Source organism: Apteryx mantelli, chromosome 5 (assembly GCF_036417845.1).
Source record: "Apteryx mantelli isolate bAptMan1 chromosome 5, bAptMan1.hap1, whole genome shotgun sequence".
Taxonomy (NCBI): Eukaryota; Metazoa; Chordata; class Aves; order Apterygiformes; family Apterygidae; genus Apteryx; species Apteryx mantelli.
The window spans coordinates 37,847,734-37,869,913 of record NC_089982.1 but is presented as its reverse complement, the minus strand read 5'-3'; the positions used below and the strand labels follow the sequence as shown (position 1 = coordinate 37,869,913).

The 22,180-nt window shown below is 38.6% G+C and overlaps 1 protein-coding gene across 3 annotated transcripts in view; it reads left to right on the top strand.

Annotated features, from left to right (window-relative positions):
* FBXW7 (F-box and WD repeat domain containing 7) overlaps positions 1-22,180 on the top strand; it is a 186,778-nt gene that overhangs the window by 51,384 nt on the left and 113,214 nt on the right. The gene's annotated exons all lie outside the window — the stretch shown is intronic.

Below are 22,180 nucleotides of genomic sequence, written 5' to 3'. Positions count from 1 at the left end.
AAAAAAAAGAAGATCAAAGCCTTCTCCTAGCGAAATGACTAGTTGTAATGTAAGAAAGAATAGATTTAGGTATATCTAATAAGAAATCCCAGTTTTGCCTTCTTAGTTAGGTCAAGACCTTTAGTAAATTTAAGATTAATTCTTCTTGTAAATGCATTTTCATGCTTATATAACGTTGTACAAATGTTGTAGACTAGATGCCCAAAGTACCTAAATTCTATTTCTGTGGAGACAGCTCCTTCCTGTATTCCTTTCTTTGGTTATGGCACAACAAAAATAGTGGTGGCGTAACAATGGCAGAAAGTATTTCAGTTGAGCGACATGATACATATTTTTTGGTTTCAGGAGGGATTTGGAAAGGGGAGCAAACTCAAAGCAACTTTAATACAGAGAGTGCTGTTCTTAATGCTTTCCTCCTAATTTCTTCAGTCATACTGTCTTATGTCCACTTTCTGGTGTTTTATAATTACACTAATCTCTTGCCCTGGAAGAAAGAAAATTTGCTGAATTCCAAAGTACAGTGGTGTATGATTTTTTTGAATGAATGTTGATTTTTTTGTTTGTTTTGTTTTAAACTTCTGCTTCTCAGGTGAGCTGAGCTGTCCTGTGTGGCAACAGCTTGGCAGAGAAAGCAAATCTGGCAATCTTGGGGCTGTGAGACCGGCAGGGCCTGATACCATGCATTCAAAAAAGATGCTTCTCAGTAATCGGACAGGCAGAGAGGGTGAAACAGGCTGTGAATCGCCCACAGAAAAACTTCAGTTTTAAACGTAACAGACTTTTTCTTCTGAAAATATTGGGAAGTAGAGAATCTTTTACATTGTTTGAATGAGGAGACGGGGGTGAGGGTAAAGCACTGAAAGGAGGAAGCATATTCTGCGTGTGGCAGGCAGCAGAGTGTGCAGAGAAGCTGGCGGGGGGGAGAGGGCGGGCTAATAGGTTTTTAAGGTCAGAGGAGCCATTACGATTATCTAGTCAGACCATCTACAACACAGCATACAATTCCCCCTGTGCTCAACCCCAAGCTTCAGGCTCAGCTCAAACCATTTTTCGGAGCTTGTGCACTTGATACAAACTGTTCTGTACTGCAAAACCCCCCAAAACCTGCAATCTAGCATTGATTACGTCATCTATTCACTCTTTAAAAATTCCCTTCTGTATTAGTGTTTCAGTTTTGCTTCATCTTTGTCCAGCTAAAGTGACCTCTTTTACTTTTTTTTAAAGAGCAGCTCATTGTTTCTTTGGTTCTGTTTTTTCAGGAAGTTAATTATCACCAGGTTTTTAGACTACTGCAGGATCAGTTCATTTAAAACTCTTGATTATTCAAAATTGGCATTGTTGGCAAAACAGGAAAAATGGTGACAACCCAGGAAACAGTAACATTTTGCAATAAAATCCCATTACTGCCATCAATATTGACATTGTCAGAAGGACAGTGGTGTGAGATAAAGCGTAGCAAAGTCCTGTTGTTCAAAGCTGACTTTAGAAAAAAATCAATTTTGGATATAAAATGAGATTTCCCCAAAATAAGGGTAACTGTATCTAATCGGGATGGTTTTCTTCACCCCAACAGGCTGAAGTCCCAACACTTGAGATTTGTACACAATCCCTATCTTGCTGATGACATTACAAGCACTGGAGCAGACAATCCTGTCAGTGATATTACAGACAATGAGGTTCTAGGGTTCAAAGTAAATATTGCCGATTTTAATCAGACTAGCTTCTCAGGTACATTCTGCATAACTGCTCCCCCGAAAAAGGTTGCTTTTACACATTAGATTACACAAGGCAGCAGAGAGCTATGGAGAGCAAAATGTGGTCGTTGCAGCAGCAGAGATCTTCAGGTTCTTGAGCAGTAATACCGCCAGAGCCAAAAGGAAGCTGCATTTGTGGCTTGGCTTGGTCTACAGGCCCTCCAAGGAACTTGTCACCTACCGGTAGCTTAATTGTCCTGCTGTTGCTGGGATGAATTTTCATTTTGTAAAGTACCAAACTTCAGTCTTTGGGAGTTGGTGCCATGATTGTTAAAGCTTGTTGATTTTTCAGCCTTAGTAGATGGTATTAAGGAGTAGGTGAAGAATAGGGTTGATTCAGTATGAACAATTTCCATCATTCTTGCCATACTTCCAGTTGCTTAAAAAATATCTTATATCCTCATAAATTGAATGCTGTACTCTGCTCCCTGTCTTGATAAAGCCATTGCAAAGATTTTTTTCTTGTACAGTTTTTCTAGCTTCTGTCTTGAGGTTTTCAAATAGTGGTCAATCCAATACTCTTTTAATTCTAGTTTTAGTAGCTTTTTTTGTTCTTTGTGTCCTTTGCATCTCTGCAGTTATATTCTAGTGCAAGAAAAATTAGAGAATAAATATCTCCCATATTGGTAAGTTATGTTTTGTGGCTAAAGATAGAATTCAATTGTAAATTCAGCAACTTATTTTCCCACAATTTCGAATATATATATACACTTATAATTTACCTTAATTCCATAACAAGCCTTTTTTTCCTTTATACTCCCTATGCTTTTTGAGATGTCACTGATGATATTGTATTGATCCATTTAAAAGGTTTGCAGTGAAGCTTTTTACTTGATGTAGGCTGTCTTTTTAATTATAACTATGCCACTGTGCTTTTCAGAACACTGTAGTTTGGGTTGTGTCAGCACTTATATTTTAAATCCCTTGTTTTTATCAGCAATTTAATACTGACAATAAAAAACCACTCTAAGGTAAATCATAGCAAGATCTTAGCCTGCAGGGTGAGACAGTGAGAATTCACTATATTAAAAACTATTCAGATGAATCTGAGTTAATAAAAGGTTAGAAGCTCTTTTACACATACACTTGTTATGTGCGCATGTAACTACTGTTTTCAAAATATTTTCTTTGGTCTTAAGGCTGTTTTCTTATTTGAGGCGCTATCATCCAGTATCTGAAAAGCAGCAGATTTCATTGCACCATTTTCTGGGCATCTCTAAGGGATTTGCAGCAGGTCCTGAACTTGCTTTCCCTTCTTGCCAGCCTTCTGTTGCTGTGAGGAGGACCTAATGAGAGTAAGGGATGACTGTCTTTGTATCTGCTGTCTTATTCTTCACTCAAAGCAGGGCCTGCCTGAGCAGTGAGTGTACATAGTGATGCTAGATGGTCATCTAGAGCTCTCTGTAGGTTGTTTGAGTTCTGCATGCTGTGCACTTCCAAGGCCTTGCTCTCTTACTCAGAAGGAACGATGGAATCTAGGGTAGGGCTGGCAATTGTGAGTATCTCATGGTAGACAATTTTTAATGCTTTTTAGAAACGAAGTACAGCATAGGTTGGCTGTAATGTTTTGCCTCTGCTGACTACATCCATGGAAAACAGAGGAGATTTCTTAAATAACTTATCTTGTAAAACGTTGAAGATGGAAGTATTTGAGATTGGAGTATGAATGTAGCTTCAGGAGTTGTGTTTGCTATGTGCGTAGATATATATGTGTATGTGTATATCAAGTGTCTGATCCCACTTAAGGAAATAATGTGAGTGGAGGGATAGCAAGTGCTTTCTCATATTACAAACATAAAGCTATTACTGTAAAAGAATGTTTTTAAGGTTGCAGACTAAGGCTGCAAGGTCAAGCTTCCATATGTTGGAAATGGCTGTGCATTAGATACCTGTACTTGCTCAAGATCCAGAGCGTGGTGTCCCTAGGGAGCCTAAATGTACAGGACTTCAGTTCTTTCAAAATGTTATTAGTGGTAGGGCCTACTTTTTGCACAAAAGGGTAAAGACTAGAGCACTTGAGGCCTGGTGCAAGTTCCTTTCTAATCCTGGACAGATATAAACTTGCAGCTCTTACTTTTCTAGAAGACAGCTGAGGAATTGTTTGGGTAGGGACATCTTCCCACTCTGCTGTGGAAAGTAGGCTGCTGTGCACTCAAGAATGAGGGGGAAAGAAAGCAAGAGGGAATACGATTTTGCAGACTTCGTGTCCTTTGCCGTGAGCTTGGGGAAGAGAGAGGCTGTAGTTCCAGAATCTGTTCCCTGCATTGGTTTTGTGTCCTAATCCCATCTGTTATTCTGCAGTTCTTCATGGAACACTTTACTGAGAAGAAGGAAATATTGGTTTAACTCTACCTCATTAAATTTTGATCTGATTGTGTGGGATTTTTCATATTCCATATGCCTAACTGAGCCTGACATACAGAAGATATGATCTTCTGTCATTTTTTTTGGTTTAGGGCCAGGTGTTAGCCAGGTCTTAACTTGGACCATCAAGCCCTTCTGGGATGGGAAAGTGCTAGAAGAGAAAGAAAGACAATCAGCACAGACACCTGATGGTGGGAACAACAAGTGAAGAGAAAGTGTAATGCTCAAAAACTGATTTTGAAGAGGCAGAAGTGCAGCATAACTGTTTTTATGCTTGAGGAAAGTAAGATCAACATTTGTGACGTTTAGTCAGCCAGTTTCATCAGTGTCAGCCTTAGAGAATGGCTTCACTTTCTTCTTAAGATAGTCTCAGACCATGCTAAGGCCAAAGGGGACAGTCTCACTCTCGCCTGTTGCTTCACTTGTGCTTCACTTACACTAGCGGTCATGTGGCTGCATAGCGAGTTTCATCAGCTTGCTCATGTTAATCTTTTGTTTTCTTCACTTTCAGAAGTAGTTGCCAAAACTCTGTTAGCCCCAAATGCCTGCTCCATTTTTTTAGTTAGGCATCCATTAATTCTAAGTTGTGTGTTTTCTGGAATTGGTAATGATAGCTCAGACTTGTGTTTGGTTTTTTAGGCATTTGTTCTATTGCATGGAAATTATGTAGTGTTTTAATAAGTGTCTTGTGATGAATCAGTGCTTTGAAGCAGGGTTACTATATATGGCACCTGACAGAGGAAGGATGTTTCTCAAATTTACTGTAAATGGTTCCTTTCTCAGTTTTGTATTCTGAAGGAATGATGCCATTGGGTTATTGGAGTGGTTCAAGCAATAATTCTGTTTGCACTGAATGAGATCAAGTTCAGATGTTTACGTGCTCAGTGCCATTCGGTTTTGAATTCAAGGAACTGTGAATGTAGTCAATAGTTGTGTCTAGATCTTTTGCTTTTTCAAAATATTCTTGGGCTTTTACTTTTCCAAAGCACTTTTGCAGAGAGGTGTACATAATAAACCTTGCTTTATGAAGGGGCAAACAGGCTCTGAAAGTGCCATGACTGAAGTTCTCTTCAGGCCACTGGCAGATCTGAGCATGGAAACCACGTCTCCTCGGCCTCAGTTCAGTGCTTTGCCTGCTAGATCACGTTTTCTCCATATAATTCAATCCTTTTGGGAGACTCACAAAGAACAGTGAAGTCTCAAGTGACTGAAAGGTGGCAAAACATTCGTCTGGGTGTATTTCAAGTATCTTACAACGGCAAGTCCAACTTTATATAGTTGGAAGAATAAGACACAAAAAGGTAATGACACCCAGATTCTCACAACTGGAGTTAAAATAAAAATCAGATCTCCTGGTTCCTACCCTTTTAACTACTTTTTAACCAAATAGTCTCTGCAGCCTTTTCTTTACAGAAAGATGGAGCTTACTCCTCCAGTTCCTGTTCTGCTGCACTTCTTCACAAATACATGCGTAGCATCTTTGCTAGCCATGGGAATTGTGTGCCAACTCATGCAGCTGTCATTTGTTTTTTTTTCCCCAAGCTTTTTGGCTCCATCTGTTTGCCTGGTCACTTTTGTTGTTTGTTTTCTTTCACACTGTGCTGACTCCCAGATGCATAGTTGTCAGCGACAGTCCGTTTTTTCCCCCTTTTTTTCCTGAAGAATACAGATTTCACCTTTCCTTCTTCCAAACGCCTACTCCCTTAATCACAATTCAAGATTGAGAGAAGAGGCTTCCTGGACTTGTCATAACATAATGTATACAAAAGCGTTTTCCATCTGCTTTCCACCCCACAACCACAGTTATTTCTCACAATATCTTGAGTGACAACAAAATATTTTTCTTGAGCAGTTTTTGGTTAGGTGACATAAAGTGGGGAAGAAAGGAGAGGGCTAGGCAACATGGTCTTAGTGATAGTACAGGAGCAAGGAAAGCAGTTCTATAATTTGTTTCTATTAAAGCTATGGCAACTTGTAATTTTAAATGGTGATAATTTACTGATGAAAGATAGGTCACTAATTCTTCCCCCCCCCCCCCCCCCCCCCCCCCCCCCCCCCCGTTTAGAAAGCTACCTTGTATGACCCTAGCAATTCAAGATCTTGAGATGTGAAAATCATGTTGTTAAGTCAGTGCAGGACATCAGAATTAGTACAGTGTGCCAATGAATTTAAAACAAATATGAATTGGCAGGCCACTTGATCTAATTTGAGTAATGTGGATAGACTCTACCTCATGCCCATTTGAGGATTGCTTTTTTATGGTTCTACTTGTAGCTAACTTGGTGTTGATTTTCAGTTTGAAACCCAGGAAAACAGCAACAACTGGAAAAATAGATGCACTTACAAACTAGGTAAGCTTCGAGACTCTGCAGACTTCTTGGGTTTAAACTGTTCTCTTATCCCTTATTTGCAACCTCAAGATTTCTTGGCTTGTTTATGTATGCATATAACATGCGTAGCCTCTCCTTTAAAAATATATCTTGTGATCGGATGGGAGCACCCATGCCTAAGTACTTTATGTACCTTGCTTACAGCTGTGCACACCTGATATTTCTCACTTTAGAAAAATGAGTAGTTAAAATATTTTGGCTGAACTTCATCTCTGTAGAGCTTCTAAATCCACAGAATTCTGAGAGAGTAAAATAAAATAAAATAAACTCTGCATGTGAGGATAATTGTCATCTTGAAGAGGCAAAGAATTGCATCTTCAACTTCCCAGTTTCCAACTTTCCAACTTGTATTAGAAACTTGGAGTAATCTTTCCCAGACCTCAAAGTTTCAGTCTGGTGTTTGTAGCTTCCATTCCAGGCAAACTTACAGAACAGACTTCTCACTTTATGAAGAATGTTAATGTATTTTTGTGCTTCAGTCTCATCCTAAAGGCTTTCTCAAACCTGTTTTATACAAGATTTACCTTTAATTCTTTTGCTATTCTACAATGCTAATTGTTTGCGTGGAAGTTATTTTTGTCTCTCATTAGCACTCTGCTTTCAAGCTCCTTGCAGTATGTACTCTTCTAAAGAAAGCCAAGTAAAACAGTAGCCCTCTATCTGTAGAAAAAGAATGGCAAAGAAGTTAGATATTTTTGATGGAAACCACGTTTAATGATTCTAAGCTGTTAGGTTGACTAAGTGGCTGGCACAGGTAGCAAAAATGACTTGGATTTTAGAATAATGTTTTAGATCCTTTACCATCCCTAGAAATCTAAAAAATTTTGAAACAAAAAACTCCCACCATCACACACAAAAAGCTCCCTCCTGAACAAACCAAAAAATTCATGAGCCCGATTATGTAAAAACAAAGATACAGAATATGTATTGATATATTATAGACATTAGCTCACTTTATGGTGACTGTGCTTTTTCCGTGCTTTTCAAGACAAATCTTGTACCTTAATCATTGTATCACATCTGAACAAACAGAGGAGCCTCGCACTTTAAGCGTGAGAGGAACCTACAGGTTGGACCGGGCACTGTTTTCCATGCATGTAAAGGCCCCATCAGCCAATATGCAGCAGGGTAGTCTGGCAGTTTGTAGCAGCTATTAGTTATTCTCAGCTTTGCTGTGGATGGCTAAGTTTCTTCTATTCTTGAATAGAAAAGAATCTGTTATTTTTTTCAGCTTTACAAATTCATGGAAATTAAACATGAAAGCAGATTTTAAAACAGGTAAAGAACAGAGCTGAGGGAGTACAGAGTTGTTTTGCCTTTTAACCTCTGGAAAGAATTTAATGTTCAGGCATTTTTAGGGATTTTGTCTACATTTAAGTCTTAGTCTAAAATCCGTTATATAGATCCAGTCAAGATCAGGATAAAACATATTGAAGTTCTCACAATAAAGTCTTATATGTACCAAGTACATTAGCTGCCATTTAATCTTCAGATCCTGCTAACAGCAGTGTGAGGGCATAGTCGTCTACTGACATATATAGAGATCAAATCCTGTCTTCTGCTAGTATGCAGAGTGCCACCTTCTTTGTGGAATAGTGGGTCACAGAAGCACTAAAAGCCAAATTCTTGTAACTTGTGGAACAGACTTATATTGTATTTCCTCTTACTTCTGCTAATGTAAAAAGCACCCTTTTAAAATTTCCTACATGTGCTATTGCTCTCTTAATAAATAAAAAGAAGAGAGAGAGAGAAATTGAGGAATCAACATAGAATTCACTGAGCAGTTCAGAAATTTCGTACTCCTGATGATACAACTGTATCATTAAGGTTTACTATAATTAAGAGAAAAAGAGGAATGTGAGGTTTTAGTTGCTGCAAGCTAGAATGGTCTGCATCAGAGATCTTCTCTTCCCTTTGGTAGTTCTGTTGGAGCAGCTTGCGCATCTCTAGTGTCATATCAGATAATGGTAAGATGGCCAAATGTGGTATTTCTCCACCTTCACTATGTTTTGTGAATTAAAGGTAGGGGGACTACCCCCTACCCATGTCTTTGGGAGGAGAGTTGAGTTGAACTATTGAAGGAACTTGTAAGAGTCTTTCTGCCTCTAAGGAAGGTCCTTTTTGATGCCAACTATGTACTTCTCTTGAGCAAGAAACTTTAGGATAGTTGGACATGCCCGAAAATCTTCAGTGTAAGGTTTGTTTGATTATTTTTGGTGTTTTCTTTATTGAAAACACTAATGATCTTCTGTAACATGAGAGTGTAAAAAAATGCTGTGATTCTGTGTCTTCACTTGGAAGGACATCTGCTGCTGTGGGGAAAATGAATATTTCATTCTGTATGCTTCTAAGCTTTTTCTCCCCTATTAGCTGGCATTGTTTTGAAATAAATACACTTCTTTCTCACTCAAACCTTTTCCTAAGGGGGGGGGGGGTGGGTGGCAAATAAAAAGTTATCTAACTTTGGGAAAGAAGTTCTCTGTTACTGGCTCAGATCAGCTTTTTCAGTGTTAAGTTTAGACCTGCTACAGCAATATTCATAATGAATTACTGTTGATGTTCAAACCTCATATGTTAATGTAATGTAAGTATTGCTAAGTTGGTGAAATATAACCAGCTAATCCAGAAAGTAAGATTCATTCCATTACTCAAGCATTATTCAAGAAATTTATAACTAGTGGTTTCTAATCTCTCCACTTTATCCTAAATTGTGAACATAATCAAAACCATAGCATCTTTTTTTCACTAAAGTGCGTGGACTGTACACATAAGTAAGTACCAGGCAATAGTTCAGACAGTTTTTCCTGTGAAGAGGGCTGGATTTCATCTGAATTGTCTATGGACTAGATCTCCAAATACTGTATGAAGTGGATGTCATTCCAATGTTTGTGGTTGATCTTTGACTTACAGAATTAAATTTCCAAGTCTAAGAACTGTAGAAAATAATGCATACAAGTACCTGCTTGCGGGAATGGCTGAGGAATACCTGATGTGCAAAGAAAAGGTTATGGCAGTTCACTGGATGCCTAACAATTATCAAGTAATTCTAGCCATTGCATCTGAAAAGGTTGGTATTAGCACAAGTAGTTTTACAGATGTTCGTGGCTAGTTCCATGAGCAGGAAAATGTAAATATTTGAATACTTAAATCTTGTGCTTACTTACAGAATGATGGCCATGTTTGATGTCCTGGTGACATAAAAATACCTAAGGTGTAATTAGGTGACAGAAGGCATCAAACTTCAGTTGCAGTTGTCGATGGTGTCGTTTTTTGAGGAGGAAACAGTAAAGACACACAGATATTGGCAATTCATTTAGCCACTCCTGTTCATAGATAACAGATTTTGTGCATTTGCTCCATGCTGCTTGAATGCAATTATACTTTTGGTTTTAGAAAGCAAGTGTTCAGATGGCCTATTAAGACATCCTTGATGCGGAGAAAAGTAGAAAATACTGCTGTATAAATTCAGGCTTCTTTTTACCTGTATAAATTTACATTGGTTATTGTATCTTGGCAGGCCATCCATCATGGTAGCTCCATTGATACTCTTAGAGCTGTGATTCCACTAATTCTGAAGTATAACTTAACTTGATTTTAAATATGGGTGAATCCTGGTAGTACATAAATACTTTTATCTTCTCTTTGGTTGGTTTATATTAATGACTGCATGGGTGGCTGGCAAGCAGCTACTGGTATCAGGCAAAATCTATCACAAACAGAATATTTACTTCCACTTTCAGGAAAAGATTGTAGTACAGTCTCTGTGTTTTCTCGGGTAGAATTCTAAAAAAGATATCTTTTTTTTCATTCTGTAAAATCTGCTGCTGTCATAAGGTCAAACTTTTTTCTCCACTGGTCACAATGAGAGAACCTGTTGTTTGTAATCGTCCAGTATTAGTCTTAAATTTGATTTTGCTCATGGTCTCAGTACTCTGTTTGGATCCTTGTTGATCTGTGATACCTGCTCTAAATGACTTGGTTCTTAGAGATTCCCATGCAAAGGTGAATATTTTGCTGCTGCATTTTCACAGTGTAAAACTCAGGTTGTGCTTAGCAGCCTTTGCTTTTCAGGGTCAGGCACAGATTTGCACAGGTCTATGTTGGGTGTGGCAAATACAAGGACTTCAGAGAGTTGAAGGCATTTTGAAAATACTTGCTTTTAACTGCTGCGGTTACTTTGGGTACAATAAGACTAGTCAGTGGTCTTCACTGGCTAGCTGGTTTAGCATCTTAATTGTTAGAGCTTCCATTAAGAATGTCCTAACAGTATCAACAGAAAGCCGCAAGGACAGTGCTGCCTGGACCTCTTTCATCCCAATTGTTAGAGGAAGCTTTAAATATTATTAAATTAAAGAATTGAGTTCTTGGCCTTTATGACAGTGCTTCTCTTCTGGGTGAACAAAGCCAATCTGTCTTGAAGCATAAAATAAACAATCAAGTACTAATGTTATGAAATGTCCATTTCTGCTTGTTTCAGCTGTTACTAAATATAAAAATTGATATGCTGGAACACTTACTCCTGAGTCGTCGTCTTTTTCCAAGCCCTGCATAAAACAGTAGATCAATAATGCACTTTCTTGGCTACAGGCACTGATCTGATCCTGTTTACTGTATATCTAGTAACAAATTATCTATAATTTGTCTGAGGCCTTATATTATATAACTTATTCTACTCTTCACATTGTTTTTCCTTGCTCACCCCTCATACTTTGCTTCTAGTTTTATGCTGCCACATCTGCCTGGAATATTCTCTGTCGTGACACACAGCTTCTGACATAACCTTGAAATTTCTTTCAGGACCCAGGTTTTCTATCCTCTCATCAACAAGCCCCACTTCCCTGCATTACTGCTCCTTCCTTTCTTGAATTCTGTTGGAGGAACCAACAAGCAGCAGGTCTATATCATTGCAAGCAACTAATTGTATATCTTGATTTTACATTTTCTTTCTTTTCTTTGCCTTGCCTATAGCTTGAAAGTTTAGTTTCTTGTTTGTTCTGTTAGGCAAACATTATTCTTTGCAAAGTATAAAAGAAGGGCTTTGCTGTGTGAGAGACACTTGGTTTACTCTCTCTGGGAAGTTACGTGTGTACTGACAGTGATGCATCCTCATTTGTATTTGTCACCCCTGTAACTGGAGAAAGGATTACACTTTCTGAAGGGCAAATTGCAGCATCTGTGTTTGGATTTCCAGTTACATACTGGCCATGAAGTTTAACTGGGAACTGACTTGAGGGTGATGCATGCACACTGAGAAGCAAGCTCTGATACTCTTTTCCCATAGATTCTAAAGACTTGAGGAGACTTTCACAAATGTGCTGAGGGTTTTGGGCAATATAGAGCATTTTCAGCTGTGGGGTGTTGTATAGTGGGTATGGTAAATGTAATACGTAAACAAACAGGGATAGATTCCCTTCCTAGATCCTTTATGGGGTATGTTAACGTTTTGAAAGACACGTCAGTCTTTCCTGCCCCACAGATTTTCTCTCAAAGGATATGGCCCAGTTTTTATACACCACTTCATTGCCGTCTTTCACTACCCCTACTGTCTTTCAGTAGTACGAAGCATGCAGTCAGTGTGTGTGGTCATTACCTAAGCAAATAAATAAATGAATGCTCAGAAACAACTGCAGGTACCTTTCAGAATAAACAAAAACTCTCCTCCTCAGATATTTTGGATTCATCATCATAAATTTATAAAATGTGATCAGAAATTCTTTATAAAATACGTATAAATGCACGATGTACAAGTGTTGATTTTTGAGAGTTTTGTGTTCATGCCTGACTGATTGCAGATCACTTTTGAAATGGTGTATGGCATTACCGCTACACGAACAGAAAAGACTCAGTTGCCATAGATGGACCTGTATTTCGTATCTTCTTCTTTACAACAACATCTGATAATATTAGAAGCCTGTGACCATCTCTTTGTTCAGTTCTCATCTTTCCCATTGCTGCTTATGGATGAGGATTTGGTAGGAGTTCAGAGGAGCACAGGTTACAATGGTACTGTATTTTGTAGCTAGAACTGCCTAATTCTTCAATCACGTTGAATGTATTGAATCTTCATGAAGTATCCATCTCCATCCTGTTACCTTGGAAGGCATTTAGAAAAGGAAATGTTTTTGTAGTAGGTTTCAGAGGTGTAGCTTTTCAGCCCCTTATTTTGGGTCATTAATGTGAACAGTCTAGCTGTCCTGCCTATGTGTCTGAATCTCAGGTTCTCCCTGTGTATAAACTGATTGCTTTGCTTTCTACTTCCAGGTAAAGAATGCTAGAGGAAGGTTGTGCTCTTGCAGCTTTTTGGAGAAGTGAATAACAAGAACTGGTAGCAGAACAGAAAGAGACGTATGCACGAGAAAGTTGTAGCAAAAATACTAAATGCTTTATCTTGAAAAAGACCATTTGTCATAGTTAGAGTTGTGGAATGCATATGGCCTTGAATGAAGTGACTTGGGACTGGTGACATCTTTGCTTACTATTTCATAGTATTTGCAGACTTGGCTTATTTTGTTAGCACTTCTTGAGGTTATTTCAACAACTTAAGGAAGTTTTAAAAAAAAAAAAAATTAAAACAAGTTTGAGAGTACAGCTCCCTGGCCAAGTAGTAAATTCTGTGGTGAGTTTGCCATCTGGGTATATGCATGGTCTTTTTTTGCACTTGAAATTATCTGTTTTTGTCATCTTTCTCAGGATGACTACTTATGAAAGTGACTGCAAAAGAAGAAAAAAGAATGCAAATAAGGGTAGTAAGATACAATCTTTCTGGTAATTCCAGTTAACCAATGGGCTTTTCCTCATTTGTTAATCCAACAAATTCCAGTAAAATAATTTTGTCCCTGGCAAATGCTTGACATTTTAATCATAGTTACAGCTTGTTTTCTACCTAAATAAAAGAATTGGTAGCAGTTGGTCTTCAAAGGTCATTTATAAGGTTGATCTAGTTTCTGTCAGAGATGTGAATTATGTCTAGAACTTGATAACAGCTACTTTGTAAGCCTAGGCTTGAAATCCTTGTTTCACTTAAGGTGGGTCTTGTCAACATAGGGAAGCTGTGAAATGGAATAGGCCAGGAATTTAAGGTGAGCTATTACTAATTTTCCCCGTGGATGTTCTTGGGCCATAGTGGACGTTCAGCTTGGGTTCAGCTGGGCTGGCTGCATTTTACAGCCAGCAGCCACTTGCTCTGTCCCCTGCCTGAAGGAGATTGTTCTTCCCTCTAATCTGTTTGGGGAACTGCTCGTGCGCGTGCTTCCTAATTTATTTCAGGCAAAATGAATCTGCTTAGCAAAGAATTTAAACTTGTGAGCTAACCTGGCTCATTCAGACTGAATCGGATTAGTGATGCTTATGCATGCAGGTATGCCAGCAGATCTGGTTGGGTGCTGTGATAAGCAAGTTGGGGGTGAGAGGCTGAGCTACAACTCAGGAAGAGTATATGTATGTCTGTCTACACCCCACTCTTTCTAAAAGTTTTTTTAAATGGCTTATTTTAGTGTGTTAGGAAGCCTATTTTGAAAGCAAAATAAAATGTATGCAGAATAAGTGTGCCAGGCAAGCTTACCGAATACATGTTTTCTATTAGCTGTTAATCATTAGTTATTCCAAACTATTTGTCTGTATAAGGGCTCTGTTTTATCACTGGATTGAGTAGAACTAGGATTTCACTGTGATGCTTATTTTAGTCCTAATATACCTGTGACTATAAAATGTTTGGCTAATATTTCAGTTCCCAATGGAATTGTATGTGCACAATTAAACAGGAAGAAAAAGGACTTAGATGATCTTTCAAAAATATCTGTTAAAGTCCTCTCAGAATCTTTTAATGTTGATATGTTATATTTTGTAAAAGTCCTGCCAGAAAATCTGCTGAAGCTTTCTTTCGTTTTTCAAAGAAATGTCACCAAGTTCTATTGCATAACAAAGAATTTCTGTGCAAGCTCATAAAATCCCATGCTTTCCTGAGGTTGATAATGTGATTTTTACTAAGCCAACCATTTCTTGTTGATGGATGATACCTGCACCTGAGCTACTTAATGCTTGTTGGGGTATAAATGATGAGTCACCTATCATCCAGTCTCTGCTTCCTCACCAATGGCAGAAATACAGACCTAGTGATATCTAGCCTGCTGTCCTTTTAGTGTGGGTCAAACCTTTGCCAGATTTTGCAACTCTTCAGAGAAAGTTTCCTGACTGTATTCAGTTCTATCATCTGAGACTGAATAGGCTTTGGATCAGATTTTTATGAGTTGGCTCCTCCTGTCCACTTGTAACAAGACCTTTAAAACAGAAGACTCCTTGTCGGTTCATTTAAGATTTGTTTCCTGTGAGCCTCAGAGCTGAATGCTGCAGATGTTTGCTCTGCCTGGGAGAATTCCACCTCCCAAGCAGATGTGCAGCAGGTTTCTCGTTTCCCACACAGACTCAAAAATCAAGGAATGCAGGACTGTATTTGGGAAATCTGCAAAAAGTGGTTTTGGGCCAGAAGTTCCAGAAGTTGAGGATCTCAACTGCCCAAACTTATGCTGACCCATACTTTTAAAGCAATCCGTTCTTTGACAGAAGAGTCAATGCTATCCTGAAACAGTTGGTGCCCTCAGTGTCAAAGTAGTTATTTCAGGTGTTCAAAAAAGGTACCGGAAGCACCTGACAAACGCATGAGGGTTTCAGGTCAGTGTCCATGCATGAAGAAAGGACATTCTGGAAGCATATGCTCGGTCTCAAGGAGTAACTGCAAATCTGTAGACTCCATTGGTACTGTTACCCTGTGTTAACTTCAGTACCTTTGAGAATGGCTATGAACTGCAAGGGAATGGAGTTCAATACTTTACCACTGCACTGTTACGAGTAGGAAATATGTTCTTGCCAGTCTCTGATAAAATCTACAAGTGATGTCACCAGGAAAAAAAGCATTTCTCAGAGCCTAATTTTTTTTCCAGGATTCTTATCGGAGAAAATTTGATTGCTGGATATTTTCTCAGACACTGAAATGATACAAAAGAAATGTAAATACCCTAGAAAGTTCAACCATATTTTTTTGTATCATTATATAAGAGTAATTTATACCTAATCATTGCTTCTATTGAGCAAATAGCTGACTCCTATGTCCTGTTGACCAAAAAGTGCTTTCTGAACTTTGGATAGAATGGTACCGTTTATTAATCAGCCTTCCACCTGAGAATATGAAAGCTCGCAGACAAATGAGAAGAAAAATTAAGGTAGGAGCAGACTTGAAGGCCCTGATGTATGAATTGGGCTTTGCATTGTCAACATGGTCTGTACAATATTCTGGTTTTCTCAGTTTAAGACTTGATCTTTTGAGATGTTGAGCTATTAGTGAGAGAGCCTTACAGTTATTTAAAAAAAAAAAAAACTTTTTGGTGTGTGGTAGTGAGAGTGGTCACTATAAGGTTCAATTTACGGACTTCAAGCTAAGCCTGTCATAGGACATAACCTACATAACCATAAGCCAGTTTTTCCCATAAGGACAAATACAGATGCCCTGTTTTTTAAGGTGTTGCTGCTACTGCCAGCCAATGTATTATGCAGAAAGTCATCTTATTTGCCATTATATTGGCAGAAACAGTCATAGTGAAATACAGCTGTTAGTGGCTGGACTCTTGGCCACATCGTTTTTAAATGGTGGTGATAAAACAGTGTTCTGAACTAATTTGAGAATGGCCTCAAAATTTGGTTTGAGTCAGTCAGTTATTTTACCAGTCTTTTTCTCAAACAACTTTTCTCTGTTAGAAAACAAACAGACAAACAATCCAGAAACGTGCCCTACCTGCTCAGTGTGTCCAGAACTCCCTTCTCTTGTGGCGACTGGGGCAGACCCTTTGGGCTCCCTTCCCTCTCCATTTGTGGATGCATCTGGCCCACGGAGGAGACAAACGGTCTTGTCTCAGAAATTGTACCGTATCAGCTTCTTTGAATTTCCACCTGTTATCAGCTGTCTGACAAGCCTCTCCCTCTGAACATCAACACACACTTCACAAGGGCCTGGGCAGCTTCATCTACTTGCTTCAGAAATGTGCTGATCTCCAAGATCTTCAAGGCAGCTGTGTGGCATAGCCGCTGACTTTTGCAAAACACTATTCACTTGACATGGCAGCAAGGGCAGGTGCCAAGTTTGGACAGGCAGCAGTGCAGTTGCCATTTGATCAATACAGCCGTTTAGCTCAGCCATCCAGGAAAGACAGTGATTACCTATGTGTATCCGCACTGACAACACCCTTGAAAAGTCAGGAGTGTGGGCTGTCCTATGGAAAAGGTGGGTCGAGACACTGATATTGGTACCTCTTCCTGTTTGCAACTGCCCTTGTGATGGGCTCACAGTTGCAAAGAAACTATCCTAGCCCTGCATGCCTTTCCACATAAGCGTGAGAATCATATATACAACAAGCATGCGGCTCGTATATACAACTCTGACAGACTGCTGGTTTAGTGAGATTGGAGTCTGTGCACGATGCACACATGCTTACAGCGTCATTTTTGCTGACTGTGTTTCAAAGACATTCATTTAGAATTGATAACATTTTTTGTTTTATGGTCTGTCAGGGAAGTGATACAGAAACATTTAAAAAAGTGGAAGTGGAAAAATAGCTTCTTTGATGAATATTCTCCATCTTTGTCTTAAAGCAATCTAGTCATTTGGAAAAGGATTCTAAAGTGTTTTTTTAGCTTTTTCTGCATGATCTACTACAAAGTAGTGCTAAGACTAGCCCTGTTTATATTTAAGTGCATTGTCAAGGAGAAAATAAGGAAAAAATGGAGGAAAAAAGCTTCAAAATATTGGAAATGTTTACCTACCTAGTTGTGGTCTGCTATAATGTTTGGCCTATAAAAGCAAATTCTTTGAGTGTCAACATTTGTGAAGGAAGGAGGAAAGGAGAACAAGTGAAATGCAATTCAAATATGAAACCTGTTTCACATTGGTGTAGTACTGACCACCAGCTTTCCAGTATTTGTGCTATATCAATTAACTTTCTGCATAAGCAATTAGAGATGAAGGGTGAGGGTAAGAGGATTTTTTCTGTGCTGTAAGGATTTGCTGCTATGGTCAATTGAAGCTAAACCATGTTATTGATGTTGAAATTAATCCATGACTGATGTGTCAATTCTTCTTGAACTTATGATGAGGAAATAGTAAAGCAAGCACTTATCTATATACAACTGAACCAAGAAATACACCAGTAATATCAAGTAGCTTTTACTTGTATAGCTTTGTTCATATAGGGAGGTGAATTAATTGTGCCAATGTAGCCATATTTACATGGAGAGGAAGTTCACTAACTCTCAATTAGTGAATTAGAGAATGCATAACTAACTTTCAAAGAAACATTGCTTGCTTTAGTTGAAGAGCACAAATTTTAGTTTATGGATACTTGTTTATTTTCCAGTGGTGCAAGTTGTTAATTGGTCCCTAGCTGTTACTTGTCCTCTGTTGGAAGAGCATAACATCTGCTGACCTTAACACAGTTCATGTTAGTCATTTTAATCCAGTGCCAGCAACATCATATAAAGTAGATCAAATCACCAGTTTAAGTTAATTTGCCTAATTTTGTCTGGAGTGGATTAGGGAGCACTCAACTATTTGACTTTATTGATAGAGCTTCAGGGACAATATCCTGTGGCAGAGAGGCAATGACCCTTCAAACCACTTTAGCTAGTCTCAGAAAAGGATCTCTCTCTACAGTCTGTTATTTTATGCAATCCAATTACGAGCCTAGTTTCAAATTTTAAGATTGTCTGTTTATACTTGTACATGCTGTACCAGCACGTCTTTTAGTTGGTAATTCAGTAGTTCAGATAAATGGTGTGTTCACTGTGTCTCTGGTCAATGCTTGCTCTTTTTACTGCTTGTATCATCACAGCACCTTTCTTTAGGAGGAGAGTACTAGTAATCTCAATCCATAATTGTGGAGTAGAGACACAGAATATTCGAAGTTGATTGCTTCATGGGATTTGAGAGAGTGCTCGAATGCCTCGCTCTCACTGATATCTTAGGCCACCTAATGTTCTTAGCTGGTTTCATCTCATGCAGATTGGTCATGCAGGTTCCAAAAATTACTTTCCTGGTCACAGAAATAGTTTGGCCAAGCAAATTTAGGTTTCCTTAGGCTGTTAGGCAAATGCCCTACTGCTGAACCATACTGCTTAATCAGTTACTGAAATAAGATTCTCAGAGACCCGTTTTAAGGGCATTAAACCAATAACAATAATTGCAACCCTTTCCGTTTCTCTAGTGGAGCCTGCTAAGAGTCTGTTTGGGCAGGGGCCAGGTTCGCTTAGACAGGTTGGGATATCATCTTCCTTCGACCCTGGCTGTCTTACAGGCCATTTGTCAGCAAGTGCCTCGTTGTTCTGCAAGGTCAGATTTTAGATCTGCTCCCGGAAAGCTTCCCAGTGACGCACAGACCATAACGCTTAGGAACCAATGTGTGGTAAGCAGTGTTCTGGAGATGTGAGGTTAATGAGGAGGCATTTGCTTTTTTAGTACCATGTGGAGACCTTAATTGTTTTTCTTTTTTTGTTGTTGTTGTTTCTAAGTGAGACACCAAGAAAGGGAAACTGTTCTGCTAGCTCCCAGTAGTGTGTAAGCTTGTTTTATTTGCATCTTTCTGCTACTGAAGATGCTGAAAATGCAAACAAACCAATGTATTAAGAGATTTCAGCAAGTTTGATAATTGCAGCCATTCTGTTTTCTTTCTTTTTCTTCATACTTCTTGCTTTTATTTAGAAGGGAAAAAAAGCAGGTGAAAGGGTTTGTATCAGATGTTGATGAAAAAACATTTTGAGTTCATTGGCTAGCTCTGGAAGAAAGTACGTGATTTTGAGTTCATCTCCGAAAATACAGTTTTCGGAATGGAGCCAATATTGCCCAGGGGGTACTGCAGAAAATCTGATTGAATGTACACAGCTGAACATTTCATAAGATATGAATTGGGACACTGGACAGATAGGCATTCTTCATAAAACATATATTACTCCCTGTTCTTTTACAGCAACCTCCTGGGAATAAGACTGAGCTGTTTCTCTCTCTCAAAAAAAAAAAAAAAAAAAAAAAGTAAAATACCAGTGTTTTTGTCTTGTGTTGCTTACATGAAGCTTGTTTTCTACCCCAGCCCTATCCCCAGTTGCCTTTTCTTATCTCACAAATTCAGTTTATAACTCTGCCAAAGTAAACCCAAATATGAAATTATCTGTTGTCCATAATATATTACAGCCTCTTACTCCCAGCTGCTTTAGCAGTGCTGATAGAATTACTTCATTTTTTTTTTCCTAGCAATTAGGACTGCATGACATCTGAACAATTTAGATAATAGTCCTTCAGACTTCTTTAAAAATGGACAACTGAGAACAGGAAATTTAAAATAGAAATATTTGGCAGTAGCCTTGAAAAAGGATTGTCCAAGATGGATCTTCAGATAGAAAGTGATAGCTTGGCAAGATTTGGGGGAGTGCATTTGTTTGTTGTTTTTTCCTCCTTGTTTGTCATTTCCCTGTATGCTTGGAATAATGTAGGAGGACTGGGAAAAAGAAAAGTGTAGTGTCAGGATTAACAGATAGCTGTTTAATCTCTGGTTGGGTATTCCTCCTTTGTACAAATTAACTGATAATCTTTTCTAGAAAGTTGGTCTGAAAACACTAGGTTTTAAATGAAGTAATAGTTGCTGCTTAATTTAGCCCATTTACAGATATGTTGGACCATGTGACTATGTTATTCATTTAGCTTTAGAATTGTTAATAATATTGACTCATTCAGTGGTGTTAATGACTTACCAGGCTTATTAGCCTATGCACCACAGGTGCTGTGGGCTGTCCCCTTAATGTCTGTGGGATGGGTCATTCTGAGTAAAAGAAAGGTTAGGGGAAGGGGAGAGATGTGCACTTTATTAAAAAAAAATTGTTATTTCTAGAGGACGTAGAGTTCTTATGTAGGTGTTTTCAGTGTTTGCTTATTTACAAAATAAACTTTATTTTCCAAACTAAAATTCTGAATTCAATTAAAAAAAAAAAAAGTGGTAGTATAGGAAGTATTAGGAGGTGATTGTATGCTGACCAAAGTGTGAAGATTCCTCCCTTTAACCTCTCAGTCAAGCTGTGTTTAGAATCAAACTTACAAGACAAAGAAGACTGGGAGACTGAGGGAGAGGTAGGAGAGCGATGGTTGGAAGTGCAATCCTGCAAAGTAGGTGACAATAAATGTAGGCTGAGTAAAGACTGCCTTCATAAGGAATTCAAACGGTCCCTTAGATTTTTTTGTTTTGTTTTGTTTTCCCTTGGCATATGAAGTCATTAGGCAAAAATATTTTCCAGTTACAAATAAAATGCCATGCACAGGTGGATTTCTCCTGTAGATGTTGCTCGCCTTATTTCTATCTGAATAGAAAAGAACATAAAGTTGAGCTAAAGATTTGACTGTGCAATCTGGCTGTGTTTTTTGTCTTATTTCTACATTTTTTTCGTAATAGATATGTATTTTCCAGATAATGAGTCAGGTTAAGTCTTAGCCTGAGTTCTAATGTGGAAGCCTGTGTCAGAATAGGATAAAGAGATAAAGAACTTTTCATTGCATAACCTGCACTGCTTCTCCTTTGCTTCATTAGTCGTTATTAGGAGACTGTATTATGTCCTGCTTCTTGAAAACATCATTCTATGCCTTGAAACTTATTGGGAGTAAAGGGAGATGATTAATTCTTGGTGGTTTGAGGTAGTAGGGTTCTGTACACTGTCTTTAAGGCTTGCTTAAAAGGGGCTATTTACTTAAAACTTTTTTAAATGTTCAGTTACAAATACTCTTTACTGCCAGTCACTGCTCTTAATTCACACTTTCCTCAGCTTAAGTCCTGCTGTCTTTCTTTTTAACCACCAGAACAAGTTCCTCCCTTTTCCCCCATTTAAACTTTACTGAGTTAGTTTAAACTTAACCTAATTTAGTTGCTATTTGTCCTCAAGGTATATTCTCCCCACTTCAACTGAAGTTCACCTTTTTTGTCTCTCTCTTTTGCTCTGTGTTCGAAGAGAACCTTTTTTTTGGCTGTCTCTTCTGTTCTGTGTGTCTGCCTGTTTCTGCTACACTTCTGCAGCATTTGGGTATAGAGATTCTGTCCAAGAAGTCACGCTACCATTTTGCCAGAAGCTGACACTAGCCATCTGGTAAAACTGCAGTTCAGTATCAGTAAAACCCATCATTTGGGGAAGTGTACCCAAAATGACTTTTATGATTAGTGGACAGGAAAAAAACAGAGACGGAGAAGTCAGTTGGGTACTCTATAAATCACTTTGAGGTTTTTCAGACCCAGTACCTTAATGGCAGTGTTCTTGCTGCCAAATGCTGTTTTGCTTTTGCCTTCAGAATAGTTTGCATTAATAATGAGTAACTCTGCTTGGAAGTTACTTATGTATTGCTCTTATGGTACTGCTTGGGAAAGCAGCGCCATGTTAGCTGACAGACTATGTGAATGCATTCATAGAGCAGTTTAGCATAATGCACTGCTAAGATCTATAGGTTTTTCCATTGGAAACGCATCCCAGCCCAGGGGCTGTGTTTAGCACTGCTGTGGATTCAGGAGAAAAAATTACATTAAGGTTGCTCTGGCTGTGCCATGCTAACCTGTGCGTTAAGCTTCGTGGTCTTGAAATAACTCTGCGATGGAAGTAGACGCGTCT